Source organism: Lissotriton helveticus, chromosome 8, assembly GCF_964261635.1.
Source record: "Lissotriton helveticus chromosome 8, aLisHel1.1, whole genome shotgun sequence".
NCBI classification, from domain to species: Eukaryota; Metazoa; Chordata; class Amphibia; order Caudata; family Salamandridae; genus Lissotriton; species Lissotriton helveticus.
The window spans coordinates 894,663,024-894,678,557 of record NC_136069.1 but is presented as its reverse complement, the minus strand read 5'-3'; positions in this window follow the sequence as shown (position 1 = coordinate 894,678,557).

The following is a 15,534-nucleotide window of genomic DNA, read 5'->3' as shown; positions in this document are numbered from 1 at the left end:
AAACAATAATTACCAATTAATAAAAAGTTATTACCAATCAAAAATATGAATTGGCAATTAAAAAAGTAATTACCAATTAAAAAAATTAATTGGCAATTAAAACATAATTACTAATTATGAACATTAATTACCAATTAAAACAAGTTAATTACCAATTAAAATAATAATTACCAATTAATAATTAATTAAAAATAAAATAATTATTAATACCAATAAATAAAAATAAATCACTACTTAATTACAATTAAATTACTTCCCACCCAATTCCCCTATAAACCCACAACCCACAACAGAACTTAAATGCAAAAATGAATTAAAATTAATTTACAATTCCTAATAATTAATAATTAATTTGCTATAATTAAATTACTTCCCATCCTATTCCCCTATAAACCCACAACACACTCCGGTACTAAAACATAAAATTGACTTAAAAATAACATTATTAATATATAAAAATAGTACACATATAATTTAAAACAAGTAGAATACTTAACAAAAAACATATAACACATACATATTAAATACATAATAAAATACATAACAATAATGCAAATATCGATATTAGTAACATCGAGATTAGTAACATCGATATATTTGATATCGATATTACTAACTTCGATAATACTTACATCGATATAAATTTTTTCGATATTACTTACCTTAGGGTCGATATTCTTTCCAACGATATTCTTGACCTCGATATTCTTCACCTTCGATATTTCCAACTCGATATTACTGTAGGTCGATATTTAGGAAACACAAACACCAGGACAACAAGGTCAGATATCTTGGACAGGAACTCACAACCACTGTCATAGCATCATGCTCCATGGGGGGACAGCGACACCATGAGGGAGGCCCAGTTTCAAATCAGACTCCAACTACCAGCACGGCCTGTCACACACACCCCTTACACAAACATAGCCTTCTGGGACAGGCAGTGGAGCGCCCCACTGTCACAATTGTCATGTAACATAACAAAACCAATACAGATCTGCTGAAGCATCCAAGCAGAAAATGCACAGTGCAGATTCACAAGCCCCTGGTGCTTCTTTCACAATGCCGGTGCGTCACCTTTGTGGCGCAGTGGCCGCACAAAAGTGGCGCCATGGTGCTGGGTATTTACAAGGTGACGCATCTGGGAGATGTGTCACGTTCTAAAGCCCTGCGCCGGAAGTAGGTATACTGGTGCAGGGGGTGGGTTGCGGTGGGTGGACGTCACGACGCAGCAACACCTCCCACAAGATTTCACTCTGTCACTTTTAAGCACATGCTGCGTCAATACCCTGCACATGCTTGAAGCAGGCGTAAGGATTGAAACAGCATTGTGCAGATAGGGCCCCTTAGAGCATTGCTGGAGCTGCGTTGCGCCGGCGACACAATTCCAGCAATGTGCCACTTCTACAGCAGAGATGCATGACACAGCTGTGCCGTTTTTTCGCCATGGTGCTCTGCATTGTAAATGTGTCGCATCCATGCTGGCATAGCTGTGGTGCACAATGACTGGCGAATCCCTGCTGATATGCAGGGCTGTGCCAGTCATTGTAAATATACAACCACATGTAAATGACTCCTGAGCACAGATCAATCTGAGCCCACAACATACCCATCCACAAGTGAACATTGAGAACAATCCAAAGCAAAGCCAACTACCAGGTGGAACAGTGCCAACGACAATGTGTATGAAAAATGGATGTTGCATTAAATGGAATTAACATTGTCTGTCTCTCACACCCACAGGGCAACGTGCAGAATCTACCCCCAACAATGGGGGAGATGAATCACAGTCCCAGGCTCCGCAGGACCCTGATCCCACAGACAGCGACGCCTCTCACCACTCCACGGATGACCCCAACCAGCGTGGCACCTCTGGTGTCCAAACCCCTGCATCACCTGGATCAGGGACATCTGCGCCAACCACCACCACCATTCCTGCCACATCCCAGCAGACATCTCGGAGTCCTGCCCACACTCAACAACTAAGCCAGTCTGACAATGAGGGACAAGGTTCGCCGGGCACCCAGGAGGCGGCAGACAACACCACCACTGCCATCCCTCAGGGGTCCCGTCGACCCGATGTGCCCACAACGGCAGGCCAGGCTCATGTGGGCAGGGGTGGTGGGAGTGGCACCAGGCGGAGGTGAGAACCTGACCAGCCAGCTGCAGGGCCCGGTATGTCTGAACTGCGCAACATCATGGAGGCATACCGGCGGGACACCAGGGAGTTCAGCCAGGTAGTGGGGACCCTCACAGAGATCAAAAACCTGCAGGCAGAGCAACACGCCAGTCAACAAGAGCACTAAGGATGGATGGAGGCAGGACTGGCTGAGCACCTGGCGGTGCAAAAAGACATAAGCCATTCACTCCGTCGGATCGCAGACAACATGTTGCACCCTCCCTGTGTCACCAGGCAAGAAACATCTAGGCGAAGACCGCTAACAGGCACAGGGAGGGAGGAGGAGGAGGAATCGTCTGATGGAGCATCCCATGCATCATCAAGGCCTGCATATGAGGGTCCCTCAAGGAAGGTGGGTCGTCCATGGAAAAGATAGTGAGAGGCAGTGGGCCATACGCATCTCCCAGGTCACCTGGTCTGGCATTTTGACTTTGTGTGCAGCAGCATCACCTCATTGACTGTCCTACTCTCCCACATGGCTTTGCTGGTTGCAATCTGAACAATGATGCCAAGCACTGTGGTCTGGACTCTGTTGACTCAAACTACAAGGCATCACATCTCCCTCTGTGAACTTTGGATTCCCGGCATTTTTGTACAGTACCTATCACTTACTCACATTTCCCGCACAAGACAGATAAATAAACAAAACAAACACAAGTGAAATTGATGTTGCAGTCATTTACTATGAGTCAACAACATACTTGTGGGGTCATATCAAAGTATGCCAGATTGTGGAACAAACTCAAGCCATCCATACACTGGGATTTGAGTCCGGCCGAGGACACACATAGGTCACAATGTATCATGAAATACATACATGGAGCGCAATACTCACCCGTGATGGTTTCAAGCTGCTGAGGAGGGGGTGCTTGCCATACTGCTCGGACAGACAGTTTTGGAAGAGTTTTATGAAGATGCAGAGGTCATGGGTCATGTGGAGGTGCCCAGGGAGGGAGTACCACGTCTGTTTGGTGATGTGGGAGAACTATCTCCCGCATGCAGTTGTACTGTGGATGTGATGAATGGTGCACAGGGCAAGGTTGGCTGGACAGAGTTGGGGCAATGGGGTGTTGGATGGGAGACTTCCATGTTCATCTTTGGGGCTGGGGTTGTGGAGTGCCTCCTGAGTGTGGCTGAGGAGTCTGAAGGAGATCCTGCAGTTGACAGTGAGCCTATTGTAGGTATCTCAGGTGGACGGTCATGTGGCTGTGGCAGGGGATGTTGAGGATGAGGTGTGCGGATGCACCCTGGATGTGCACATGTTCTCCTGGAGTCTGGCTGTTGCTCCTGCGTAGAGGGCGTTGCCGTAGTTGAGCTGGCTGGTGTTGTGGACCTGGATGACTGTCTGTCATGACTAGGAGTGGATCTATCTGAAGATCATTTGCAGCATGCCGAGGGACTTGCAGCATGAGGTAGAGATGGTGTTGAGTTGCATGGTTATTGTGAGCGAGGAGTGTACGATGAACACCTGCTTGCGTGCGTGGTCACTGGGTGCTTGTGCGCTGCCCAGGTCGGTGTGATACAAGTAGTTGTCCCAGCCATAAGGGGACATTCCTCAGATGATGAGCTCAGTCTTGTCCAAGTCCAGCCTCAGGTGGCTGATGTTCATCCTTTTGTCAACGCAACTCATGCCTTCTTGAAGGTTGGATTTGGGAGTGGCTGGGTCTTTGGTGAGGGTGAGGAGCAGCTGGCTGTCAATGGCATAGGACATGATGATGAGGTCGTGTGCGCATGTGATGGTGGAGAGGAGGGTCATGGAGACATTGTAGAATGTCATGCTGAGAGATGGGCTCTGGGGCATGTGCCCGATGACCCCAGTGTACCACGTGCTGAAGGGGGGAGGCGGACTCCCTGGGCCTTGCTGGTGAGGTACTTGGCGATTCCATCCTGGGCCTTCCTCTGGATCCCAGTGTTGGAGATGTGTGATCTGACAGTGTGGTAGCACATGGTGTAGTATGCCGTTGAGAGAACGATGGGGTGAGGGTGGTGGTCTCACCATTGTTGAGCAGGGTCCAAGATGTCGTTGGTGGTGGCAATGAGGGCTGTTGCAGTGGGGTGATTACTGTGGAAGATGGACTGGGACGGGTTGCCTGGAGATGTTTGTTTGGAGGGAGATGGTCAGTTGCTCGGTGACTGTCTTCTTGATGACATTTGCCGGGTAGGGAAGCAGGGTGATATTCCAGGAGATCCTGCGGTACTGCTGTCCGTTGTTAAAGAAAGGCCTGGGTCTCTGCATGCCTCCAGCTCCCATGGAAAGTGGCATACTCAAAGGAGACATTCATGATGTGCCAGAGGTGGGCTTCAAATATGGTGTATGCTGTGATTGAGATGTTGTGTGGGAAGGGTCCTGATGGAGAGCCGGAGTGGATGGTGTACATGAGCCGGGTAGTGTCTTTGCTGCTGACGGGAGTCCAGGACCTGAGGGGGGTATGTCCAGTGAATAATAGCGCTGTCTGCCTCTGTGTGGCAAGGCTGTCATGTACGTCCATGAGCTTGCAGTGGTAGAATGTTGCAAGGGATCCCCTTGGCCTTGCAAGGGTGGGATGTCTTTTGGAGTCCACCAATGTGGCAAGAGTGTTGGATCAGCTGCTGATCCAGTGTGTGCGGTTGCAAGGTATAGCGGTGGCGTTGGTTGGAGTCTCCTGGGCGAGGGTGCCACACAGCTCGTCTGTGGTGACTTAGGTCAAGCATCTTTGGTGGATCTGTAGCGGAGTGTGGTGCAGTATGTTGCTTGTCGGACAACTGGATGCAAATGTTGATGTATCAATGAAGGATGGTGGTGTGGTTCTCCTCAAGCCAGAAGTTGCTGTCCCCCTGCCCCATGTAGTCTGTGTAGGTGAGGGCCTGCGTGCTGATGTTCTTGTCCAATGTCTGAGGACCATTCAGTAAAGCCGGTTCCCAGCTCTGTGCTCTCAGATTTTGCCACAATTTCTGAGGCAGCCTCTCTTCTCGAATTGCAGAAGTGTAAATCCGGTTCCCCTAGTGACCCCTTGCCCGCCAAGCAATACAACATCCTTGCTAAAATTCACAATCGCCATTTAATGGCCATCTGGAAACTTTCCCTCAGATTGGGCTCCTATCCGGATGCGTGGAAACACGTGTTCCTCCTGCCCATCTTAAAGAAAGCCAACGCAGATCCTGAATCTGCGTGCGATTATAGACCTATCTCTCTTTTACCAGCTCCTGCCAAGATTTTAGACAAATTTATCCGTCAGCAACTGATGGCCTTTGTTGAAGATAATATCCTCCTTCACAACTCTCAAACCAGCTTCCGTCCCGGCTATAGTACAGAGTCGGCCCTCATTGAAATGGAAGACTCTATACGCTGTGCGGTCGACGGAGGTACAAAGACGGTGTTGGTGCTGTTAGACTTGTCTGCAGCATTTGACATCGATGCCCATCCCATTCTTCTGAACCGCCTTAAGACCATAGGCGTGGGGGGCTCTGTGCTGAACTGGATATCGTCCTTTCTATCTGCCCGCACACAGCAGGTCTGGACCTATCAGTTCATCTTCCCAGTAAAACCACTAAAGTGGGGCGTGCCGCAGGGCACTGCTCTGAGCCCTCTGCATTTTAATATTTAGTTAACCCCGCTGGCTGAATCGATTGCCATGTCTGAAGTCAAAATCATTTCATATGCTGATGATACTCAGCTTCTATTCACCTTTAATGTTGTGTCTGCCGCGACTTTTGACCCACTGAAAAATTGTCTCAAGAATATTGCGGCCTGGATGGACTGCAATTTCTTGAAACGTAATCCAGGTAAGACCGATATCCTATTTTTTAACCAATCTTCTCCCCTCTCTTCCAATCACTGGTGGCCAGAGGAACTGGGCATTGCTCCGGCACCGAAGGACTCGGTCAGGAATCTGGGAGTTAGATGGGACAATCAGCTATCCCTTGCCACTCAGGTACAAGCGTGTGGCTGCCGCTTGTTTTGGTAAGATTAAAATCATCAAGAGATTTATTAACTATCTGCCCAATGCAACCCGGAAAATGGTGGTTCACGCACTGATTACCTCCCATTTAGACTACGCAAATGGCTCATACGTGGGTCTCTCATTAGGCTTGCTACGTATACTGCAGACGGTCCAAAACGCGGCTACACGCCTGGTATGCGGAGTCCCACTTTGACAACTTATCTCCCCGTATCTTCAACTACTCCATTGGCTGCCCCTCGCTAAACGAATAGGATTCAAGGCGCTGGTACTCGCCTTCAGGGCAGGACATGGCCGTGGTCCTGTCTACCTTAGGAGGAGACTCCGTCCCTATTGTCAATCGCGATCTCTACGGTCCAATGACAAGCGCTTGCTCATTACTCCTCAGTTCCCAAAACCTAGATCAGGAGGTAAAACCTTTCAGGTATGAACCATCCAATGTTGGACTAAGCTACCTCTTCCGCTGCGTCTGATTCAGTCTGATTGTAAGTTTCATAAAGCCCTTAAGACCTGGCTATTTAGCCGGCTTGATTAGTTGCTGCTCTGTATGCTGCCTCATTTTCTGCCCGCTACAGCACCGAGACACCCCGTTGGGGTAGCTATGCGCTCAATAAATGCCTATTATTATTATTATTGTAGATGGCTTTGCGGAATTGTGGGTGTAGGCCTGTAGATCTGTAGATGATAGTTAGGCTGAAGGTGGTCAGGGGGTTGGTGTGAAACCTGAAGTGCAGCTCCTTCACAATGCTGAGTGTGTCCTTGGTTTTGTATGTGACTCTGAGGGTGTGCTTCAGAATGAATTGCAAAACATCCTCCTGGATTGTTGGTGCGGTCCCTGCGGGTGATCTCGTATCCATCTGTGATGGCAATGTTGAAGTACTGTACTGAGGATGCGTTCAACCAGGTTACTGTAATGAAGGCGATGTGTGGGGCTGTTGTGTTGATGAGGTAACAGAGTCCAATGGTGTGCTGGTGGATGGAGCGGGTGTGCAGTAGGAGGCACATGGATAGTGTATATGATCAGGGTGGTGTCTTTGCTGCCCACGGGAGTCCAGGACCTGAGGGGGGGTATGTCCTGTGGATAATAGCGCTGTCTGCCTCTGTGTGGCGAGGCTGCTGTGTATGTCCATGAGCTTGCAGTGGTAGAATGTTGCGAGGGATTAACTTGGCCTTGCAAGGGTGGGATGTCTTTTCGATGGAGAGCTGGGGTTAGATAGTTCACTCACGATGCTGATGAGCTCAATGATGTTGTGTGTGTTGGTTCCTATGCCCCAACTGAAGGATGTCCTCTTGTCCGTGCTGATGATATGGTGATGTCTGTGTGTGGTGGGTTTCAGGGCTGAAAGGTAACTGATGGTTGTTTGTTTCGCAAGGTTTCCACGAGAGTCCGGCTAGACCTGTATGAGTCCAGTAGGTCTGCCTTGTCCCAGGGGATGTATGACGTTACAACGCATACTTTTACAACGCATACCATTACAATGTATTTTTTACAACGCAACATCCATTACAACGCATGCCATTACAATGAATTTAAAAAAACTACCTTTACAACGCATTCCATTACAACGCATACTACCTTTACAACGCATACCATTACAACGCATAACATTACATTGCATGTATGGTAAGTATTGGATAGTGTAGGGGTAAAAATTACTATTCTAACTCCAGGGGGTACAACAGTAGGGTAAGTTTTGGGTAGTGTAAGGGTAAAAATTACTATTCTAACTCCAGGAGGATGCAACAGTAGGGTAAGTGTTGGGTAGTGTAGGGGTAAAAATTACTATTCTAACTCCAGGGGGTGCAACAGTAGGGTAAGTGTTGGATAGTGTAAGGGTACTATGCGTTGTAATGTTATGCGTTGTAATGTTATGCGTTGTAATGACATGCGTTGTAGTGGTATGCGTTGTAGTGTCATGCGTTGTAATGGTTGCGTTGTAATGGCATGCAATGTAATGGATGTTGCGTTGTAAAAGTTTTGTTGTAATGGTAGTGCGTTGTAAAAGTTGCATTGTAAAGGTTGTTTCCCGTCCCAGGTGGCTTAACTGTTGGTGTGCTTCACAGGAAAGTACGCCAAGGTGGCAATAGTGTTCGATCAGTCGCTGCTCCAGTGTGTGAGGTTACAGGGTGTGGAGGTGGCGTTGGTTGGAGTGTCCTGGGCGAGGGTGCCACACAGCTCGTCTGTGGTGAATTAGATCAAGCATCTTTGGGGGATCTGTAGCGGAGTGTGGGGCAGTGTGTTGCTTGTCGGAGAACTGGATGCAAATGTTGATGTACCAATGAAGGATGGTGGTGTGGTTGTCCTCCAGCCAGAAGTTGCTGTCCCCCAGCCACATGTAGTCTGTGGAGGTGAGGGCCTGCGTGCTGATGTAGTTGTTGATGGCTTAGCGGAATTGTGGTTGTAGGCCTGGAGATCTGTAGATGAGTGTTAGACTGAGGGTGGTCAGGGGGTTGGTGTGAATTGCAGGTGCTTGACAATGCTGAGTGTGTCCTTGGTGTTGAATGTGACTCTGAGGGTGTTCTTCTTTTGCAATTCATCCTCCTGGATTGATGGTGCGGTCCCTGCGGGTGAACTTGTATCCGTCTGTGATGGCAATGTTGAAGTTGTATGCTGAGTATGCGTTCAACCAGGTTACTGTAATGAAGGCAATGTGTGGGGATGTTGTGTTGAGGAGGTAACAGAGTCCAATGGTGTGCTGGTGGATGAAGCGGGTGTGCAGTAGGAGACACATGACCTGGTTGTACGGACATGGTCTGTTAGGCGGTGCAGCGCGGTGTTGGCAGTAGGAGTTGCATACACAGCATGCGAAGCTGTCGTGTGTGCGCTTAGGGGTTGCCTGATAGCAGGTGGTTGATTGTCTGGTATTTATTGTTTGGGTGATCCATGGTGATGAGCATGAGTCTGTTATGTTACGTGGGTCATGCAAGGACCAGAGGGTCTTGCACTGTGCATGTTGCAGGTGCTGACGGTCCTGCCTTTGGCACGGAGGTGGCACAAGAATGGCACAGACAAGCTGCTGCCTGCATTAAGAATGGGTGGAGGGAGGGAGGAGCACCGGGGAGGCGTGTGGGTTGCAGAATCAGGGCACTCAGTGGTGCGGTGTCGCAGGGGAGGCAGCAGCAGGAATGAGTGAACACCTTACGGTGGGAGGGGTGAGACACCACGCAAAAACTAGCATACAAAGACAAGGAGGTTAGAAAGGCACAATGTAACAGGTGTATGGAAAGGAATGAGTGTCTGGTTACTCATGGGTCACTGACAGAAAATGGAAGAACAATCACCAAAAATGACGGGCACAGGATCAGTCAACAAAAGGCCAAGCTGCGCCCAGGATACACAGCATCAGCAGGTGTTGCCTGCCCGTTGTGGGTAGCAACCTGCGCAAATACATACAAAACCACGTACTTCATGCACAATAGGGATCATTAGCCATGATAAACTGCATGCATGTTGCCACAGTACACATACTCCCATATGCACAATCTTTGTCAATTATGCCATAGATTACGTATGCAAAGTGGCAAGAGATCTGCGGTGACAGTGATGAGGCACATTGTACTGTGGGGAACACATTTTCTACACAAACGGATCAAGAATGTGTTGAGGCCATGCTGCTTTAGCGAATGTCCATGGCCAGTGCCATTGCTCTGAAGAAAATAACAGTCATGCAATGAGTTTACCTGTGCTACTGGTGAAAACAATGTGCACAGGACTGCCTGGGACTGTCAGGTCCTTGAATCCTCAGAAACGTGCGAAGCTCAAAGTGGTCCATCTCCCGATAGCCCCTTGGTCTGAGTAGAAATGACAGACTCAAAAGGGTGATCAGGCGAGGGAAGGAAAGGAAGGGAACAGCAGGGAGGGTGATCTGAAACAAAGGTAAATAAGCATAAGGATTCAACGCTTCTTGTCACAGAATCACAGAATACCTCAGGACCTATACTGTAACAGTTACACCTGTAAAGGAAAACAACAGCCACCGTATCCTAGTTAGGATCACAGTAATGAAAGTGATACTAGATCTGAGGATCGAACAAGGACATCACTACACACTTACAAAGAAGGCTGTTCCATATGTTTACATGTATTTATCCAGCAGTTATCAACATACACCAAAAAGTCTTAACTGCCATGTAACTGGGAAATTTAAGCTTACTTCAGGACAAGCTCTAGAAGCCCCTGCTGTGAAAACAGAGAAGAACAATCCCCATGGATTCATAGCACATGGAAAGGTGATGAAACACCATAACACACCAAAGATTATAATGTACGAGTTGCTAAAGAACTGGCCAATATTATGATCTTATTCCAAGGATTGTGCAACTAGCCCAGGGTTCACAGAAGACACATAAAAGGTAGCAGAGTATTGCAGCTATATGAAGGGGGTATAACGCTCTGCAGGCTGCTTCAATGCAATTAGAGCCATGCGGTAATCCTGAAAATCACAGTGTATGAATAAGGCGCCAATAAACATAAATTCAAATGCGCTGCATTGCAACTCACACAAAGCCAACAATCCGTAGTTACCCCTGGGAATCAGTATTGGTAAAGAAGGGAAATTACACATCCCCCGCAAGAGCCTTAAGAAGCTCATCCAACGAGGGAGGGAATTAGGTAAACACAAGGAAGCCCCGCAAGAGTCAGTCATTGGCTCGTCCAACTGGGCTTTGAAATGCCAAACAGAACAAGCTGCTGGACCGGAACTCAACAGAGAGTAATGAGGAGTGATGGCACAAAACCACCCCTACCATGACCAGGATATGCAGCATGCCACTAGAGAATCCTGGGATTAACATCACCCGACTGGTGCCACCGAAGCGTTTATATTTGCTACATTTGCTACAGTAGAACGTTGTGACGTCATCAGCGCAACGGTCTTGGCATCATGGGAATAGAAAATTACATCAACTTACCGAGAAGCCTTGTAAAGCAGTGTTCTCGACCGGCCCTGAGGAAGCGACGTGTCAGTGACATGACACACTGGCACAAGGGGCAATGCATCCATAGGAACAGACTCACAGGACAGTTGACAGAACATGTGGGACATACGCTGGTCCACACCTTCACAACATGGTTGATGGAAAGCAAACTGTACTGGCACACAAGATTAAGTGGATGAGCCAAACATCCTGCTGCACACAGCGAGGCTGCAATTCGCCATAGAGCCTGTGGATGTGATGTTCCACACAATGTCAACCCGTGGTATCTGCAAAGGGGCAAGGTTTACACACATTGATGCCTTCACCAGAGTCAACACTCCACTACAGATGACTGTCAAGAAGGGTGACTGTACTGTCATGGGAGTGGTGCAACATGTAATTTGATCCATGGTGATGAGACATGTATGGATGGTACTACAACAAAGTTACTTTGCATATTGTCAGCTGGACACACACATTGCAACATATGTCACTCAATGCTACAAGCTTGCTCACTCATTCCCAGTGACTCACAATTATGAGAAGAAGTTGCGTATGAGCTGACTCCGGATATCATCCTCCTGCTCCTCATCACTTGCATCGTGACCAAGCCCTTGATCCTCAACGGGTGGATGTTCCTGCTCCTCAAGATCCAGGATGAGTGGCACTGCCTTCTCAACTGCCATGTTGTGCAGCATGCAGCACACGATGAAGATCTTACAGACCTTGTCCGGTGTATATGGGAGGGATCCGCCCGTCTTATCGAGGCACAGGAATCGGCTCTTCAGGGCGCCAAACATCCGCTCAAGAACTCGCCTGGTCTGCCCGTGTGCATTATTGTACCGCTGATCTGCAGCTATTCTTGGGTTGCGGAGAGGTGTCATTAGCCATGGCATGTTGTGATATCCTGAGTCACCTACAAAGATACATCATGTAAATAAGTGGTTAAGGAGATGCCGTTAGAGCAAAAAATACTGAAACACACAGGACAAACAGAGTTTACCCACCAACAAGACATGCCCAACCGTTGCGCAGCTGCAGCATCATCTGTGGCACCCTGCTACGCCTCATGATGAATGCATTGTGTGCCGATCCTGGAAAACGTGCACAAACGTGGGAAATCAGCATGTTAGCAAGACACACCACCAGGGCATTTATTGAATAATAATGTTTACGGTTGCGGTAAGCCTGCTCCTGAGCCTGTGGTGGCACCAAAGCCACATGTGTCCCATCAATAGACCCAATGACATGTGGCATCCCTCCCAGGGCATAGAAATCACCCTTAACATCTCTAAACTCTTCAGGAGTTGGAAATTTGATGAATTCATCAATGTGCTCCAACATGGCTGCCAAAACATCATGTAGGACACGGCTGAACATCGTCTGTGACATTCCACCGACATCAGCTATGGTTAATTGAAAGGTACCTGTAGCAAAAAAATGGAGGGCTGCCATCACCTTTATCTTGAGGGTCAGCGCAGTAGGATACCTGTGTTGCGGTTGGAGATGTGGTGCCAGCTTGTTCGTCAAGTCCTGAATCAACTGGCGAGTGAATCTGTAACGTCGGATGCAGGCATGTTTCCTCATGGTAGCCACGTATGGGAATGGCCTTGGTAGAGGCGGTGCCCTGCAGGACATATTTGGAAATAACCAGTACCCCTGCATTCACATCAGCATGTGAAACGCACCGTATTCCTGCATTGGCATCAGCGTGTGTAACGCACCATGTGAAACGCACCGTACCCCTGCATTCACATCAGCGTGTGAAATAAACCGTACCCCTGCATTGGCATCAGCGTGTGTAACGCACTGTGTGAAATGCACCGTACCCCTGCATTCACATCAGCGTGTGAAAAGCACCGTACCCCTGCATTCACATCAGCGTGTGAAACGCACCCTACCCCTGCATTCACAGCACCGTACCTCTACATTCTGTGTGTGTGTGTGCATCGTCTCACTATTGTAATCGTGCCATACGCGAGCGCACCATACCCCTACATTCCGGGCGTGTGTGCGCATCATCTCCTTATTGTAATTGTGCCATACGCCAGCGCACCGTACCCCTACATTCTGGGCGTGTGTGTGCATCGTCTCACTATTGTAATCGTGCCAAACGCGAGCGCACCGTACCCCTACGTTCCGGGCGTGTGTGCGCATTGTCTCACTATTGTAATCGTGCCATACGCGAGCGCACCGTACCCCTACATTCCGGGTATGTGTGGGCATTGTCTCACTATTGTAATCATGCCATACGCGAGCGCACCGTACCCCTACATTCTGGGGGTGTGTGCGCATCGTCTCACTATTGCTATGGTGCCATACGCGAGTGCCTGAAACGCACCGTACACGTGTGTGGATCTCAAAATCACTTAGGGGACACATAGGGAACGAGTAGTAGGCCCTGAATGCATCCTGGATGTCATGGTTACTGAGATTTGAGTGTGTGCTACAGGTGCCCTGCAAAAGTCAGTTGGGCAACAAAATACAATGTTGCAAAATGATTGTGGAGCTGAAGCTAAAATTTTGAACGATGCGAATGCGTGTCAGACCTGTATGTTTAAAGGGATTGGAGGAAACGTACAATGCGAACGAATCTGACGTATCACTCTGTACTCCTTGAACCGAAAGCCCCTCATCAGCACTAATTTAAGGCAGCAAGAACCCCTGAGAGGGCACTTGCCTGCTGCACAGCATTGGAGTGGACCACACTGCTGCTGTCTCTGCATCCTCTGGCATTTCATGGCTCGTACTATGGAGAGGGCCCCAGCCTTCACTGATGAGGAAAACCAGGCCCTGCTGGATAGCCTCCTACCACAGTACAGCAAGCTGTATGGGAAACCAGGGGAACAGGTGAGTGCTGACTCCACTACCTTTGAGTGTGCACCTGTTGTGTGAGTGTCACAACAGGCATTGTGTATTGGTGGAACAGACATGCATTGTGGTTTTGAGTGAGTCCCTGGGGGTGTATATGGTGGTGTCTCTCATGCAGAGCATGATGTAGTTCATATGTGTTCACTCCTCTTTTGCATTGTGCTTACTGTGACATTCACTGCATAGTGAATGACACATTCAGCCGTGCCAGACCTTGGTGGCTTTATTCCCAAATGTCCTGAGGTGGAACAGTGTTCCCCCCGGAGTGACAGGTGACTGTACTCACAGATGTTTATGACTTGAGGGGACCTGTGGTGAGATTGTCCAAATGATGAGTTTAACCTCATGGACATTGAAGTGTGTGAATGTGCCTTGTCATCTGGGCGAGTGTGTATGTGATGTGTTGCACCACTGCTGTATGGCGTATGCAGCAGCTCTAGCCATCTGATGTGACAATTAAGCAGTGCTGTAAGCCTGACTTGCAAAGCTAGCATGACACCTGTGACACCCCATTGTCAAGTGGCACATGTGCAAAGTGAGGGTTGTATCCGCTGTTGTCAGTGACAGGCAGTGATCTGTGCTAGGGTATGTCTGTCTGGTCTGCTGTGGGTTCTACAGTGGAGTGGGATATATGACTGCTTGGCACATGTGTCCCACTCCCTGCAGTTGCATTTGTTGCCCAGTGTGTGCCATGATCAGTGAGTGTGTTGCACCCGTTAAGCCATCTGTTGCCTTTCAATGCCATATAGTGCATTGGGGTTTGCCCACAGGCCAAATTCACATGGACAATGATGGAAGTCCTGTCAGCATCCTATGCCCTTTTCACATTATCAATGGTGTGCAAGTGTGTCTCAGGGACATGGAGCAGGTGTAGTGATGTTGTTTCACTTTGTCTTCCTGACAGGTAATTGCCTACGAGAAGGGGGAAATCTGGATGGACATTGTCAGGGCCGTCAGGTCTGCGGGGGGCCATTGCCGTCGGCTGCGCAACGTGCAGAAGAGGTGGCAAGACATCCGGTGCTGGACCTGGAGTATCGCCCAGGTCCAGCTGAAGCTGGAAGCCCCACGCCGGCATGGCGGTAGCCGTCACCGAACCCCCCACATGCTCCGGGTCCTGGTGGTCATGTTTCCAGACCTCGATAGGCAATTGCTGGAGAGACAGCAGCAAGGAGGGGGTAGGTACATGGCTGTTTGTTGTGTTGTGTGTCACCTGCTTTTTGAGGTGCTCTGAAGCCTGGCTACACTCCCACAGTTGGGGTATCTGGTCAGACAGGTTATATGTGCCGTGTCTTTTCCGTTCCCCATAGTCACCTGGTGCTCATTTTCATCCCATTCCCTCCTTAACATGTGTCCCATGGTCTGTGTGTAATCACATTAGCACATGTTCATCTAGGGTGCAAGAAAATAAGACTGCACATTGATTTCTGCATCTTGTGGGAGGGTGGTCTGTGACATGTGTTGGGACCTTGCCTGTGCCATGACCTGTGCGCTGTGTTTGGGCTTCATATTTGTTTGCACTGATGATGAGTCTCAACATAGGAGTGTGAGGTTTCCACTGCACACTCTTGTAGCATGCATGAACCATGTTGTGTTCTCAGATATGATTTACATCAGTGGGAGATATGCATA